General features: G+C 36.4%; 1 pseudogene; it reads right to left on the bottom strand.

Annotated features, from left to right (window-relative positions):
* Nucleotides 1-14720, bottom strand: part of LOC149834913 (uncharacterized) — a 95773-nt pseudogene that overhangs the window by 8050 nt on the left and 73003 nt on the right.

The raw sequence follows: 14720 nt of genomic DNA, 5'->3' as shown, positions 1-14720 counted from the left end.
AAGATTGTCATGAGAGAAGCTCCCAGGATATCAAACTGCCACATTTATCAAGAATCTTATTTAAATTTGTGAAATTCTATTATCAATATCCTTTCATAGATTGCTTTCATGATATCAAATTCTCTTTCCTGTTCATATCAAGGAAATTGATAACTTATTTGAAGAAGGTCAATCGCAAGCAATTTGGATTCCAAATCTTGATTCTATGAAGTCAATCCTGTTTGGAGGTAATACTTCAGGTAGAAAAGAAGGAATATCTTTGCAACAATGTGCATCATTTTTAATTACTTTGAATCAACAAAATTTTCAACATTTTGACAATATTTTCTAGCTATCCTGACGTTAAGTGAGAGCTTGATGTTCATAATGATGCATCTTGACCCCTTCGAGAAGAGCTTCCTTTGTCATCTTTCACGTTGTTGAAAGATTAGCCTTCTCTCCGAAAGGATTACCTTTATCATCTTTCGCATTGTCGAAAGAATCGCCTTGTTCCTTTGGATTGCCTTTTGTCATCTTTTGCATTGTCGAAAGAATTGCCTTGTTCATTTGGATTGCCTTTTGTCATCTTTCGCATTGTCGAAAGAATTGCCTTGTTCATTGGGATTGCCTTTTGTCATCTTTCGCGTTATCGAAAGAATGGCCTTGTTCCTTTGGATCGCCAGCGTTCATCTTCCGCATTGCCGAAAGAGTTGCCTTATTCTTTGTTGAAAAAATTGCTTTATTCATCTTTTGCGTTGTCAAAAGAGTTGCCTTACTCTTCTCTAAAAGAGTTTGCCTTGTCTGTCTTTCGCGTTGCCGAAAGAGTTACCTTATTCTCGTCAAAAGATTGCCATATCCATCTTTCACATTGTCGAAAGAGTCATCTTACTCCTTACCTTCTTCATATTTCACGATGATGAAAAATTCACTGGATCGTCTTGATCATTTTCCAAAATTGCCTCTTACAATTCTATTTCCATCGCTTCGTTCATCTTCAAGAAAAGTTTTCTTATTCACCTTCCAATATTCCATTTTCCGCCCAATCAGGATAAGGGTACAAACCTGAGCCTCATTCAAAGAGGTATTCCATTTTTCACCCGATCAGGATAAGGGTACAAACCTGACCCTCATTCAAAGAGGTATTCCATTTTCCACCCGATCAGGATAAGGGTACAAACCTGAGCCTCATTCAAAGAGGTATTCCATTTTCCGCCCAATCAGGATAAGGGTACAAACCTGAGTCTCATTCAAAGAGGTATTTCATTTTCCACCCGATCAGGATAAGGGTACAAACCTGAGCCTCATTCAAAGAGGTATTCCATTTTCCACCCGATCAGGATAAGGGTACAAACCTGAGCCTCATTCAAAGAGGTATTCCATTTTCCACCCGATCAGGATAAGGGTACAAACCTGAGCCTCATTCAAAGAGGTATTCCATTTTCCGCCCAATCAGGATAAGGGTACAAACCTGAACCTCATTCAAAGAGGTATTCCACCCGATCAGGATAAGGGTACAAACCTGAGCCTCATTCAAAGAGGTATTCCATTTTTCACTCGATCAGGTTAAGGGTACAAACCTAAATCTCATTTTAATGAGATATTTTCATTCCCCAATCAGGTAAATGGTTAAAACCTGGGCTTCGTTCCATGCGAGGTATTTCTGTCCCATCCAGGTTAAGGGTAAAAACCTGAATTTCACTCTCATAAAGCCAATCTTTCCTCTTTATTCTTCATTTCATATCTATCATCTTCCTCGGGCTAATTTCCTCATACCCAGTCAGATCCTTCTGACTGGGGCATTTTTTTATATAGCCCAAATTTGGTGTGTTTTCTTTGCCACTAAGCTCGACCATAAGCCAGCTTAGTAGCAAAGAGGGGCATCTGTAAACACCCCAAATTTTCACTCACCTTCTTGACATCGCCCTCAATCATCATATTTTAGTTCTTCAGATGTAATGAAGGGCAAAATGGTCATTTTCCAAGATTGAACCTTGCAGAAGGTCCTAAATTTCATTCTTGAGCCTCAAAATTTCTATATTTAGGTTCAGAGACATCTTCAAATTGCAAAATTTCAAAATCCTTTTTCTGGACAAAAAGCTAAAATTTTCAAGTCCGAGCTCAGAATGATATTTCATAGAACATGTCTTTGCATAGCATTGCATCATTTCACTGCACAACATGTCATTTTGAGATCCAGAACTCCTGATTTTCAAAATTGTCCATCCAGATTTGATTTTTAAACTTTTTCAAATAGGTTTTTAAAACCCTGGGTATTCAAAATTACCAAAATTTCCCATTTTACCCCCAGGACTTTGAATTACAAAATTTTTTCTCAAGAAAAATAATCTGGATATTTGGATATTGATTTTAAAGATTTTATCTCAAAACTTTTTGCAAAAGATTTTAAATCTCTTTAAAATTTTTTTTACATTTATCCATATTTTTTCCCTAAAAACCCAATTTTTCCAAATTCTTGAAAACAAATAATGTTTTATCTCATATCTTCAAAAAACTGGAGCGGGACCCACCTTTGAACTGGCATCATACTCAGCCTCTCAGGTAAGTTGTTTATTCTCAAGCGGGACCCACCCGGAGTTCGTACCAATTTGCAAAATTTTCTTTTTAATTTCTCAATACTTATTTATTTATTTTTTTTAGTTAGTGGGCCCACACACATGTGGCACCCCAATTGAAAATAAAAGACTTGCAAAAACAAAACAGAAACTTTATTTTCAAAAGGATTTTAAAAGTGGGTTGAGATGGCATTTCCATAAAAGCCTCTCATTTATTTAAATACTCACATTTTATTTTATTTTCTTTTTATTGATTTGTTTAAATAAAAATTTTTTTTTTAGAAGGAGGCAGCCTTAATGGCACAGCCGAATTTTCCTAAAGCAATAGATTTGATTTGGCCTAAAACTTAGGGAAATAAAACCAAAATTTGAAAAAACAAGGAATGCGCCCCTCTTGAAACGGTTGTTTTAAAAAAAAAAATTTAAAAAACCATAACGGAACCTCATGAAGGGGCTGCGTTTTCTTTTTTTTGAAGGATTTTCAAAATTCTTTAAGAAGAAGGAGGGGCTAGCCGATTAGGAGGGGGAAGAATTGAATTTTTCTTTTTCGGTGGTACAGGGGTCTTATTCTCAAAGGAGAGGCTACCCAGTCGCTTCATCTTACCTTCAGCCCAACCACAGGGAGTCTCTCATCTACAGGCGCAGGGAGGTCTTTTGGAGCTTATCGTAGGGGATTCACCAAAAAGAGGAAGGATTTTTCCTACAGCCAAAGAGGGGAGGAAGTAGAGGGAGCCGATTGATTTTTTTTCTGTTTTGCAGGATTCTTCCACCTCCAACGGTTGCTGCCAACGTCTTCCACCACCAGCACTCTCCTTCAACCCAGCCAAGTCTTCATCTTACCTTCAGCCCAACAACAAAGGATCAGCAGAGGAACGATCCTTGCTAGCTGATCATTTGATGCAGGGCAAAAGGATGTGAAGGTGGTAGTATCGTTATCGACATCAACAGAATCACCAGTTTTGATTTCAACTGATGTGAAAGGGCCATTGTTGCCATCGCCTAAAGCTTCTGATCAAAAGGTTCAAGACCCTCTTATATCATGTTCATTATGGGCCACCACAACTCCTCATTATTCTTTTCATGGAAATATCTTGTGAGATTTTCTCCCCTTTTGCACATTGATCTTTGGAAAATGTATCTGTGCTAAGGGTGATTATTACTAATTACTGCAGAAAGCTAGTTTGTAGGTAAATGGGACTTCTTTGTGTGGATATGAATTGTTAGTAATTGTTTACATTTGGTATGCTATGTAAAGATTCATTTCCTGCAATTAGCTATGTGAATGGCTGCAAAAAAATTCATTTCCTACAATTAGCTATGTGAATGGCTGCAAAAAGATTCATTTCTTGCAATTAGCTATGTGAATGGCTGCAAAAAGATTCATTTCTTGCAATTAGCTATGTGAATGGCTGCAAAAAAGATTCATTTCTTGCAATTAGCTATGTGAATGGCTGCAAAAATATTCATTTCTTGCAATGAGCTATGTGAATGGCTGCAAAAAGATTCATTTCTTGCAAGTAGTTGTGTGAATGACTGTGTGAAAATCGTTTCTTACCATTAGCTATGTGAATGGCTGTATGAAAATCGTTTCTTACCATTAGCTATGTGAATGGCTGTATGAAAATCATTTCTTATCATTAGCTATGTGAATGGCTGTGTGAAAATCGTTTCTTACCATTAGCTATGTGAATGGCTGTGTGAAAATCATTTCTTATCATTAGCTATGTAAATGGCTGTGTGAAAATCCTTTCTTACCATTAGCTATGTGAATGGCTGTGTGAAAATCATTTCTTATCATTAGCTATGTGAATGGCTGTGTGAATGGTTTATGAAAATCATTTCCTACAATTGATTTTGTAAATGGCTGTGTAAAAACCAACTGTTTTGGCTGTGTGAATGGTTTATGGAAGTCATTTCATACAATTGATTTTGTGAATGGCTGTATGAAAATCAACTATTTTGATTGCGTGAATGGCTTATGGAAATCATTTCCTGCATGTATCCATTTTTTTTTCTGCTGCAGGTGTGCAGTCTTGATAATTAGTCATCTTCATGAACGTATATATCCATATCCGTTCTTGATCTATATGTCATCTTTGGCATGCTTTGTTATTGGTATATGGGGAAGCTCCATACCCATTTTTATTGAAAAATACATTATAATTTGAGAAATATGGCTTCGTGAAATCCCCTACAGAAACTGTATATACCTGTATTTTCTGATTTTACCCATTATATGGATTTTCCATTTATATGTATATGTTTCTCATTACATGTACATATATATCTATATATATGTATATCTATTGTATATCTACCTATATGTATACGTATATATGTATATATGTATATATATATATATATATATATCCCTTCATGTGTACTTGTTATTACATATATTTTTCTTTTCTCTTACTTTTGTAAATATATCTTCATTGTCATATATCATTCATCATAAATTCAAGTATTTTTATATCTATATGCATATCTTTGTTGTATATAGTATATATATAAATACCCATTCCCTTGGTTATCTTGTACTAACTCTCATTTTGCAGGAAAATCTAGAAGATGCTGATTCCTTGGCTCCATTTCAATTTTCTTTTACTTTATGTTATGCAATGTAACAACCCAATGTAAACCTTGGAATAAGATTTACTTTTACTGCTTAGATTAGGCCGCATCTCATATAGTCTGATTTCAGTAATATCCTGATCATATGATGCATACATCTCAATCTTTCAAAATTCACCATGGATGAACACGAATGGCACGTGCACCAACTCTTAGAGAGTTGATGAACTCGGTGGAGTCCATATTTACGTCCCTAGTCGGAATATGGACGAGACCCAGATCCATCATCTTTCTACCAGTCACATTGAGTCTACACTCTTAGGCTATCTTAAAAATGCAGCTCATATTTCCAATGTTTTCAAAATATTGTGAATTAACTCAAATAAACCCTGAATATATTCATGGCCACAGTCAGAATATGTGAAGGATTTACTTTGACTTAATCCACATTTTTCCAACCAATTTTTCAGAAATCTTTTCAAAGTGCATTCATTCATTCAAATCATCTGCATTATCTATTTTTCTCATGATTTTCTCAAGAGATCTTCACTTCATGGAATCGATTTCTCAAGAAACTATGATGATATTCGAAGTTGGATTTTCCAAATCAAAGTTTTCCTGTGATTTTCCTTGAAAATATTATTTTCTTAAGATGATTTCAAAAGGAATTTCTCATATTTCTCAAGAATCAAAGTTGATTTGCAAACATTTCAAAGACAATATTTTCAGGATTTCAATTTCCCAAGTTTTGAATTTCCTTCTACAAAGAGTTTTCCCATAAATTTTCTATCATTTTCTTAAGAAAATTCTCAAAGTCCGAGTTTTCCCAACAAGTGCTTTTCTTTTCAAATGTTCATCTTTTCTCAAGAATTTCTTCCATTTTCCCGAGATTCTTATTTCCTCATGGTTTTCCAAGTCTTTCTAATCTTTCTTAAAATTTTCCTGAGATTCTTATTTCCTCATGGTTTTCCAAGTCTTTCTAATCTTTCTTAAAATTTTCCTGAGATTCTTATTTCCTCATGGTTTTTCAAGTCTTTATAAACTTTCTCAAGATTTTCCCGAGAATCTTATTTCTTCATAGTTTTCCAAGTCTTTATAAACTTTCTCAAGATTTTCTCGAGATTCTCATCTCTTCAAGATTTTCTAAGTCTTTATAAACTTTCTCGACATTTCAAACCTTCTTCGTCTGAGTTTTCCTGAGAGATTGATTTCCATCTTTTCCTGAGAAACGCTTTTCAACTCCAAATATTTTCTAATCATACATCATATTTTTCAATTTACATTTTCCAAAATTCTCATAGCACATGCCTGAATTCTCTATGCATTTAGGATAGAACACAATTTCGGTAATTTCACTAAGTCAAGCACAATTTTGGTCCTTGGATCGATTACCCCTGTTAAAGGCGGCAGGAATGGTCGAACCTCGTACCGACAGGTCGAGCCCATCCCATGGATTTTCCCGTAAATTTTCAAAACAGAGGCGAGTATTTCAAAACAATTTCCAAAATCCGGTCAAGTTTGAATCGCGAAAGCATTTCCCTCTCTCTTCCGCAAGGAAGGGAAGACGGAAAAAATTTTGCGACGATAACAATAACCTGAATGGGGGAAGGAATATGCGAGGACCTTGATGGGACATTTATGAGAGAATGCCTCGCGAGATAAGTTCAAGTAGGATTTTATTCTGGATGGATATATAAAGCATGAATTCCTCGATGGGAAGAACCATGATGGGACTGGAGGAAAACACACCTCGTCGAAATGATACTCAGGTTTAACCCAAACCTGAAAAAGGAAGATACCTCGAGGTACGAGGTTCAGGCTTAACCCTTAACCTAAAGGGGATGACCATATGGAATCCTCGAATGAAGAAACCATGATGGGACCTTCGGAGTTTGGACGAACAAATCCGAAAGAGGTTTTGCGAAAGGAGGAAGGAAATGGGGTTCCCTAAAGCTTTGAAAAAGGGATGAACTTGGATGTCTCATTGCTGAGACTAAATCAGCTTTTGAATTTAATGACCTCTCGCAGGGAGTACAGGTTTTGACCCCTAACCTGAGTGGGAACAACCATACGGGTTTCTCGAAACCGTGATGGGACATGAGAGATACTTCAACTGAATGAGGCAACTCTTCTGAAAGATATAAACAACGCTAGGTTGCACCAAAATGGATATTGAATATTTATTTCATGCTTGGAATATCTAGAAAATTTTGCCAATAAGATGAATTTATAGTTGACTTCAACGCTTGAAAATGTGCATATGTGTGCAAAGATATTCCCTTTTTTACCTAGAATATTTCCTCCAACGAGGTTAACTCCTCGGTCTTAAGAGTCAAATTCAAAATTTTAGCGCTGATGATTTTCTTCAAGGAAGCTATATATTTCCTGGATATGAGAAGAGAAGAAATATTCTCAATTTCATAAAAGCAAGTAGTGAAAAGACATTGATAAAAGAATTTTGCATGAGAAAAGATGATTTCTGGCAATTTAGGCAGTTTGATATCTGGGTGTTTTTTCCATGATGATCTTCTTGCACTCTTTTTGAGTCATTGAGCTTTTTCGGGCTTTTATATCATCCTTCATTTTGGATGTTCCTGACTTTTTCTCTCTTTTTCAGGGAAGGGTACGTCACAAACTCCTTCATCTTGGAGATGTTCCGATCCTTCATTTTCTGAGGGATTATATATGATGGTGGCTCAAAAGGTCTTTAGGTGATAGCAGAAATCAAATATCATTTAGGGTTTGTCGGTAGGCTCATCACACTCGCCTTCATCTCAACGGTGATCTGAACTTTCCCTGGAAGGATCCTTCACAAACTCCTTCATCTCGGTAGATGATCCAAATCTTCTTTGGCCCTGGGGGTCTGCTCGCATATTCGCCTTCATCTTGACGACAATTGAGAGATCCCTTTTGCCAATATTTGATTGCAGCTTTAAACTGGATAAGGTGATATGGATTAAGTGGATTCTTTTATGGCTCAGGATATTTCCACTGTCTAATTGCTAGGAAATCGTCTTTAAACATGCATCATAACTATGATCAATATCAATTCGCTTCCGGCTTTTCAATGTCATCGAATATTTATTTCACTAATCATACCGAGGATATTTCTTTCATCCTTTTGGTTGATCAACAGGAAAAATATTTGAATTTTACCTCTTTTTCGCAAAGAGTTTCACCTTTTATGAAGAAAATACTAGAGGTAATCCAAGGTAATTCTTTTGTGCAGTAAGATTTATTTTGAATCAACAAATTTTTTTAGCAGATTGGCAAAGTTTTCATGACTTCTATGTGAAGTATTTACTCAATATAGATTTTGATGCGACCTTTAGTTGCAATTTATGATTTTGGACATTCTGATCAGTAAAATTGGAACCTTTCATGTAACGTCCAGCGAAGGAGCTGGAACGTTTCATTTAACGACCAGCGAAGTAGCTGGGACATTTCATTTAACGACCAACAAAGTAGCTGGGACATTTCATTTAATGACCAGTAAAAACTGGGACCTTTCATTTAACGACCAGCGAAGTATCTGGAACCTTTCATTTAGCGACCAACGAAGTAGCTGGGACATTTCATTTAACGACCAACGAAGTAGCTGGGACATTTCATTTAACGACCAACGAAGTAGCTGGGACATTTCATTTAACGACCAGCGAAGTAGCTGGGACATTTCATTTAATCATTTAATGACCAACGAAGTAGCTGGGACATTTCATTTAATCATTTAACGACCAGCGAAGTAGCTGGGACATTTCATTTAATCATTTAACGATCAGCGAAGTAGCTGGGACATTTCATTTAACGACCAGCAAAGTAGCTAGGACATTTCATTTAATCATTTAACGACTAGCGAGGTAGCTGGGATATTTCATTTAACGACCTGATTTAAGATTGAGACTTTTGAAAGACAACCAGTATGAGGACTGAACTTGATCTTTAGATTTAAAAACTTTAGCAAAATAACCAGTGCGAGCACTAGGTTTTCCAACTGAGAGTCGGGAAGGAGATCGGCCTATTTAAGATATTTAGAGATCGAAGCAAGAAGAATGGTCGGGGTTTCAGGATTATCTCTTATCCTGAAGGGGAAATAGAAGATTTTATGAAGAGATAACCTGAGACTTGAATTTAGAAGGGATATGACAAGATTTAGAATTTATGATCTATGATTTAGATGGACCAGGTATGTGATGGAGAATATAGAAAGAATAAATTTTGAGAAGACAGAAGGATATAGAACTTTGAAAAAAAAAATGTAGAACATTTGAGGAAATTGATTTATTTTTGTAAAAAGAATTCTCACAGGTAGCATGGTTGCCCCTATGAGTGATCTCAGGATTATCCCTTATCCTAAATGGGGAAAAGAATAGAATTTAAGAAGGTGAAGAGATATTGATATAAATTTAGGAAATCAAATAAAGGTTGACAAAACTTGTATTTACAAAAGAATTCTCGTAAGTAGCGTTATTGCTCTTACGAGGGGTTTCGGGATTATCCCTTATCCTGAATGGGAAAAAGAATAGGATTTAAGAAAATTTAATGAAGGAAAATTGATGTAAATCTAAAAAAAATAACAAAGATTGACAAAACTTGTATTTACAAAAGAATCCTCATCGGTAGCGTTATTGCTCTTACGAGGGGTCTCAGGATTATCCCTTATCCTGAATGGGAACAAGAATAGAATTTAAAGAGATTTAATGAAGGGAAATTGATATAAATCTAGAAAATCAACAAAGATTAACAAAACTTGTATTTACAAAAGAATCCTCATAGGTAGCGTTGTGGCTCCTACGAGGGGTTTCAGGATTATCCCTTATCCTGAATGGGAAAAAGAATAGGATTTAAGAAAATTTAATGAAGAAAAATTGATGTAAATCTAAAAAAATTAACAAAGATTGACAAAACTTGTATTTACAAAAGAATCCTCATCGGTAGCATTATTGCTCCTACGAGGGGTCTCAGGATTATCCCTTATCCTGAATGGGAACAAGAATAGAATTTAAAGAGATTTAATGAAGGGAAATTGATATAAATCTAGAAAATCAACAAAGATTAACAAAACTTGTATTTACAAAAGAATCCTCATAGGTAGCGTTGTGGCTCCTACGAGGGGTTTCAGGATTATCCCTTATCCTGAATGGGAAAAGAATAGAATTTAAGAAAATTTAGTGAAGGCAAATTGATATAAATCTAGAAAATCAATAAAGATTAACAAAACTTGTATTTACAAAAGAATCCTCATAGGTAGCGTTGTTGCTCCTACAAGGGGTCTTAGGATTTCCCCTTATCCTGAATGGGAGCACCTCGGACAACGAGGGTCAGGTTTATCCCTTAACCTGAGCGGGAAACACCTCGGACAACAAGGGTCAGGTTTATCCCTTAACCTGAAAGGGCAATACAGGATTTAGAAAATACCTCATGGGAAAGAGGCATCAGGTTTATCCCTTAACCTGAAAGGGTACAAGAATTGATAAAATTTAATGGAATTTGAGGAATTTTTTTGATAAACTTGATAAAACATGATAAAATTGATGTAAACTTGATAAAATATGAATAAAACGAATGAAATAGATAAAAAGTACCAAAAATTAACTGAAAATTTATAAGATTTGAGAAAAAGGAGTTTTTCTGATCCTGCCTGCATATGGGATCTTGGAAGGAAAATGTTTATTTAAAAGATAAATGAGAAATCATTTTGGGGGAAGAAAATCCACCACAAGAAGAATGATCAGCGCGAGATCTGATCCTTTAAATCAAACATGAGAGATCATCATGAGGGTTAATTTTCGAAGGCAATGGTTTTGAAAACTTATTTGTTGAAGAAGAAGATCAACAATAGATCTGATTTCTAAAAACAACAGTTCGAAATCGATAATAAGATCAACACAAGGTTTGATCTTTGAATATAATGTTTTAAAAACCAATCTTGGAAGATAAGACCAATACAGGGGTTGATTTTTGAATATAATGATTTAAAATCAATATAAGGATTGATTTTTGAATGATTCGAAAACCCATTTTGAAAGATTAGACCAACACAAGGGTTGATCTTTGAATATAAAGATTTGAAATCCACTTTGGAAGATAAGACCAACACAAGGATTGATCTTTGAATATGATGATTTATAACCCATTTTGGAAGATAAGATCAACGCAAGGGTTGATCTTTGAATATGACGGTTTTAAAAAAAACCAATCTTGAAAGACAAGACCAACACAGGGGTTGATCTTTGACTATAATGATTTAAAATCATTTTTTTTGGAAGATGAGATCAATGCCAGGATTGAGTTCTTAATATAACGTTTTGAAAAACCACTTTTGGAAAATATGATCAACACAAGATTTGAGACCTATTTTGGAAGATAAGACCAACACAAGGGTTGATCCTTCAATACAATGGTTCAAAAACCTATTTTGGAAAACATGATCAACACGAGGGTTGATTTTTCAATGCAATGGTTGAAAACCTATTTTTGAAAACATGATCAACACGAGGGTTGATTTTTGACAAAGCTTGGACCGAAGAATATTTGAACTCTTTGGTCATAACTAAGACTTTTTGAAATTTCATGAATTTTGAAAAGGCCCTCATAGGTAATATCATTTCTCTCATGAATGATGTCAGGATTGTCTCACATTCTGAAAATAGGAAATTTAAATGCCCCAATATGTCAAAGGGAAAAGAAGCAAAAAGATATAAAAGAAACTGACATTTCATTGATAAGCAAAAGGTTCGATAACAAGACTGAATATTTACAAGAACTTTGAAAAGAAAGGATTCAAAAAGAATGGGCTGACTTGCCCCTACAAGATGACTAATCAAAAGGAAAAACGACAGTGCAGAAAAACTTTAGGCATCCTTAATTCTTTGAGTGATCTGGAAATGGTTCTGTCAGGACTGCTGAGCTCTCTTCTTCCTCGTCCTCTATCAAAATACTTCTATCAATGCAGTCTTGTATCATGTGCTTGAGGACGAAGCAGTGCTCTGTGTCATGCCCCGTTGCTCTATGGAACTTGCAGAATTGATCTTTGAATTTTCCCAAGATTACGGGAGGATCCGCTATCTTAGGGAGTTTGATCATCCCATGCTTTAAAAGGTAATTCAGAACTGCTTCCAAAGTTTGATCTAATGGAGTGAAGACTCGATCTTTCTCCCACTTGATGTATTTGGGCTTCTCTTGTAGATCACCCTTTTGCTGAAGGCCAATCGGAAGCGGTTTATCATTGTTTTTAAAGGATTTCTCCTTCTGCCCCTTGTTCTGATCTATTCTCGGGCCGCTGCCACTGTTGTTCTTGTTTCCTTTGCTACTACTACCAAGATTATTGCAGGAGGCATCAACTGAATGAGTGAACTGCGCCTTCTTTTTCTGGTCTTGGACATTCTTGACCAGAGGCGTGCCCTCGTAAAGCCCGCTTTCTATTCCTGCTTCGAGCCATTCGGCTCGCTCAATCAATTTGATAAAGGATTTCGCCGGGGAAGTGGCGATGAGGCTTCTTATTTGATGAGAGAAATTGTTGAGGATCACCTGCAGTGCGTGCTCCTCTGGAATGGGTACCTTCATCTTATTACAGGTGCTTCTCCACCTGTGAATGAAATCACCTGCTCTTTCATTCTCTCCTTGCCTCAGGTTGTAAAGATGATTTAATGTAGGTGAGGCTTCAGTTTTGAATAAGAAGCGCTCGATGAACATATTTACTACCTTATCGAACTCTCGTAGTTCGATAGGATTGATGTGATCGGCATACCATCTGGCTGCTACACCTTCCAGACTGCGGGGAAAACAGATGAACAGAGCCCTGTTATCTTTCCTGAAACGGCTGCACTCTGCATAAAATGTGGCTAAATGGGCTTTAGGGTTGCCAGTCCCATCAAATTTGAGAAATTTATGAGGAAGGTTCTCCAGGTTATCGTCCCCATCTAGACCATCGTAAAAATCTTCGCCAGTGTAGGTCTGCTTGCCTTTACCCTTGGCTTGAATATCCTTAATAGCTCGATTCATCTCCTTCATTTGCTTGCTCATCAGGTCCTCTGCTGGAGCCCCAGACTTGGGCTTGTTGACGGATTCAGGCTCTTCTGCAACTATTTTTACGGACTGCCTTGGAGGATTCTGCTTGTAGACAATCTACTCTTCCTCTTTCGATTCTTCATCGACTGACTTTGATTCCTCAGAAGTAGTGTCTGGCTGTACCTTCTTCCTAATGATTCTGATTGTCTTTTTCACAGGCTTCTTCTTCAGCTTGCTTTTAGGAACTGCCTCTTTCAGCTTGGCCTCGGCTAGTTCCGACATCATCCTCGCCATCATCTTTTGGAACATATCATACATAGCGGGGTCAATGTCATCTTTCTTGTTCTGACTCTGTCCCCTGACTGATTTAGGAGAGCTTATCTCCTCCGCCTCACTGTCGCTAAGTTAAGGAACTGTTTCTTTTCCCGCTCTTGTCGTAACCATTTTTGAATATCAGTGCTCTCTGTAGAGGAAAGAGAAGGTTTTTAGACCAAAGAAACTTTTTGGAGAAATTTTGACAAAGAGGGAGGATTTAGGTTAAAAATCTAATTGTATCCCATTACTAGGGATTGAGTCGCCACCAAATTTGTGACAATTGTGTTGTTTACTCTGCGAGGGAGAGTAACCAACAAAAAAATATGAAAAAGAAAATATTATTTTGAAAAGGATATCTCTTAGCGGAAAGAGATTTTTATGAAAATATAAACAAGAATATAAAAACAGAAGAAAATAAAAGGAATAATGGAATTTGAGAATAAATGGTAAGGATTTAAAAATTTTGAAGAACTTGCAGGCAGGATCAGAAGAATTTTTGAAGAATTTTTTAGAAGAAGAAAAGGATAAAGAAAAATACACCTGGGATTTAAAAACAAAGAGGAAATTTTGAAATATATACCCAGGGTTTTGAAAATATAAGGAAGATATAAAATATCACACAATCATAGATATACAAGCAAGGATACACAAACAGTACCCCCTAAGGCCGACTCTATATGCAATATTTGAAATGGCTGGTAGGACCTTAATCCTAACTCTAAGATTTATATCATCTGTTTCCAATCAAGGTACGCCGATATACTCAAGCCGAAGCTCGAAGTACGTGGCATATAAGATATCTCTTTGGTTCTAAGGTAATGGCTTCCCAACATCCTTGAGCACCTACCGATATACCTCAGACTATGGCCCTTAGGTACGTGGTAGGGGGGCGCGAACCCAAATAAGTGGTCCAGTTGTGAGGCTCTCTCCCGAACTATGGTTCAGTGAGACAGCCCAGCAATGTGAAGACCGGGACAATATAGGTAGGGATGTTTTCAAAATATGATCAACATGCAATAAAATCAGAAGGCTCTAATGCAAGTCCTAAAGAGATAGAATTTAAATGAAAAGAAGCATACACTTGCATACATTGTTTTGCATTCAATCCATAGAATTGAGGAGGGTTGTACTTAAGACCTAAATCTAATGTGAACATGGATATAATCTCCCCAATATGGTCCTACCAAACCATACTTAGATCCTATATGCAATGATGTCAGCTTAGGACAGAGTCTAGGCTCCTAAGGTTTGCATGGAAATGAAGCTGACATA

Source organism: Nuphar pumila, chromosome 6 (assembly GCF_984573655.1).
Source record: "Nuphar pumila chromosome 6, dmNupPumi1.hap1.1, whole genome shotgun sequence".
Taxonomy (NCBI): Eukaryota; Viridiplantae; Streptophyta; class Magnoliopsida; order Nymphaeales; family Nymphaeaceae; genus Nuphar; species Nuphar pumila.
Note: the sequence above shows the minus strand (reverse complement) of the source record. Positions and strands in the feature narration are given on the sequence as shown.